Here is a 3,121-nt window from a genome sequence, read left to right on the forward strand (position 1 = left end):
GTGCTTAAAACAAACACCGTGCAAGTTATTTTTCGGCACACAAGTTTTGCCAAAAATAGGGGGGCATGTGTTGACACCAGATTTTGGTACAGTCAACAACTTAATTGAAGTGGCTTCAAATGAAGAAGTGATGTATATGAAAGAGTTTTGTATAGTCAAGGTGAACATCTTTCAAGTTTGGGTCATCGCCATCCGATCTCATCTCGAGGGCCGAAACTATGCTCAAAGCACTGAGATTTTATATCCAGATCAAATGAGAAAACTTTCTACATGAATTGTCTTTGTCTCGTCAAAACGATTGATTTTGATATAAAATCATCTCAATCCAAGTTCGTATGCAAAAGTTAGAGCCATCAGAATGCGGCTCTACCATGAGGCAAAATATGGGGCGAGGGAGCACACAAATGCCTCATTAATGTCTGATGGGTCGCGCGACCTGTTCGGCCCTCAAGACTTCTCTGAATCGAAAAATGTTCAACACAAAAGTTGTTCGTCTTGTCGAAATGGTCAAATTTTCTTTTGGGCTCATCTTCATCCGAGGTTGTTTGTGGCCTGTAGGATCTAAAAACCGAGCTGCTGTTCCAGATTTACCTAAATCCGAATTCGGTTAATTTTGGAAAGATTTAGAATCTTTTTTTTGTACAGGAAGTCCAGACGCCTCATAAATAGATGAGAGGTGACGTCCGATTGAACAACGCACAATCGATCAATTCACCTACCTCTTTTTACCTTTACTTTTATCTTCTCCCTTTGTTCTTCTTCTTCCTCGTTCTTTGTTCGTTCTTCTTGTTGCAGGGCGGCGAACCTCGAGGCCCTAGGGGCGGTCAGGCCGATCTAGTGCAGCCCATAGTCGTTGCGTGCCCTGACGGGGTCCCTCCCGAGCGTGTGGGTTTTGGATCTACATAAGCGCCCGCCGGATTGCTTGCGTACCGTGCTTCCAGCCCGGTCTCCTTTGACGTGAGCTGTGGTGCACCACCTTCGGTGTTGGAGGTACACGGTGACGTGTTCGTGTTTCAACACGAAGGTTTGAGCTTGACTCACAGCGATGCAGGGGGCGAAGGTCTAGTGCATGCCGGTGGCATGAACCTCGAGCGTTGTTGCCTCGCCGATCTTTCGCACGAGAGCTCCTATACACCACCCGTGAGCGTCCGAGCGACGTTGCTTCGCTGAAGCGAAGCGCAAACGGGCCGGCCCAATAAGCATGTTTCGAGCAAAAATTCAAAAACGAAGCGCGCAAGTTGGGATCGAACTGCCGACCTCATTCTGGATCCAAGGGAGCCAACCAGCCGAGCTAGCTACCTACAACGGTAAAATTGCAGTGCTTGTCTTAAAGTATAAAAGGCAACGGCAAATCATTTTATTTTTAAAATAAATATTTTTATAATATGCGTTGAACAAACTTTAAAATATAGAGAACTTTTTTAAAACAAACACTTGAAAATTTTAAAATACACAACTGAACATTTTGTAGTGTACGTTGAACAAATTTTTTATATATGATGAACAAATTTTAAATACATAATGAACTTTTATAATATATGTTGAACAATTTCATAATATACTATGAACATTTTTGTAATACACGATGAACAATTTTAGAATGCAAGATGCACTATTTAATAATATACGATGAACATTTTCTTAAGATGAAGAAGATTTTTGTAACATGCAGTGAACTTTTTATATAATGCGCAATAAAGAGAATAAAAATAGAAAGAGAAAATAAAAAGGAAACATAAAAGAAAAAAGGAACCAAAAAAGAAAAAGAAAAAACAGGAAGAAAACAACTGAAAACCGGGCAAAACAGTGAAAACACTGGAAGAAAAATCGTAGAAGAAAAACGAAAAAAAACCCGCAAGAAATAGAGAAGGAAGCGGCAGCGACGCATCGAACGGTAAACGCTAATCCCGTACATGGGCCGGCCCAACCGATGGCTCCCTGAGCGAAAGCAGAACATTCTGACGCTAACCAGCGTCAAATAGGGTTTGCCCTTTCGCACAAGCTCCGGGTTCCTGCAGGAAATGAATGGAGCATGTATGTAGGGCGTGGTCAACGTAGTAAACGTACAAAAAGCTACTATATTGCTCAACGTGGTCGATCGGTATGTAATGTGCCTGGAGGCTCCGAGGCCGACGTTGTGGGGGAAGATGGTGGCGCCGATGACATTGTTGTTGTCGTGGACGGCATCGATGCCGTAGATGATGGGGACGCCGAGGCGGGACGAGAGGGCGAGGCGCTGCATGCCGTCGACCATACCAGCCCAGTCGGACGGGGATGCGCGTTCCCGGGGCGGACTGCCGCCGCCGTTGAGGAGGCTGCTGACGCCGAGCTCCGTGAGGGCGCGGGGCAACGCCACAGAGAGCTCGATCTGGGCCATCTGGCATGCCTTCTCCTCCAGCATCATGCAGACCAGCAGGTCATGCACGCGCGCCTCCACTGGCGCCGACGTGTCCTTATACAGCGGACGCTCTTTGCCTAGGCCTTGCGCTGCTGCCATGCCGGCCGATGACGGTGAGCACAAGTCAGAGTATTGCTTTTGTTCTGGCCACATAGGAATTTCTACAAAAAATTTCACAATATTCAAAAAATGTTCGAGAAGAGCAAGTGGTCGTGCCGGAGTAGCTATCGGGCATGACTAGAAACCATGTGGGCTTTGCCCGCGCAGGTACGGATCTTGCCGACCACGCCCTATTTTTCTTCTAAAATATGTTCGAGAATTTAGAAAAATGTTCCAAAATTATAAAAAATGTTTACGAAATTCAAATATTTTTGTTGTTTCAAGAAGTATTAAGTAACTCAAAAAATGTTTGTCTAGAAGAAAAAAAGTTCATGAATTTCAAAATTTGTTCTCAAATTTCAAAAAATGGTTACGTGTTCCAAAAAATATACGCAATTTCAATAAATATTCGTGAATTTGAAAAATGTTCATGATTTTTAAAAATATCATCATTAAAAAATGTTCATGTTTTCAAAAAACAATCATGATTTAAAAAAATATAGATGATTTTAAAAATGTTCATGAATTTGCGAAGAAGTTCACTTGTTCCAAAAATGTTAGATATTTTTTATAAAATGTTCTGCAATTAAAACAAAATTCACGAATTTGTAAAAAAAATGTTCA

At 42.6% G+C, this 3,121-nt stretch overlaps 1 pseudogene; it reads right to left on the reverse strand.

Moving 5' to 3' along the window:
* Positions 1 to 561: 561 nt before the first annotated feature.
* On the reverse strand, positions 562 to 2,497 carry LOC123039449 (lysosomal beta glucosidase-like; annotated as a pseudogene).
* Between the last annotated feature and the right edge of the window lie 624 nt (positions 2,498 to 3,121).

This window comes from Triticum aestivum, chromosome 2B (genome assembly GCF_018294505.1).
Source record: "Triticum aestivum cultivar Chinese Spring chromosome 2B, IWGSC CS RefSeq v2.1, whole genome shotgun sequence".
Lineage (NCBI taxonomy): Eukaryota > Viridiplantae > Streptophyta > Magnoliopsida > Poales > Poaceae > Triticum > Triticum aestivum.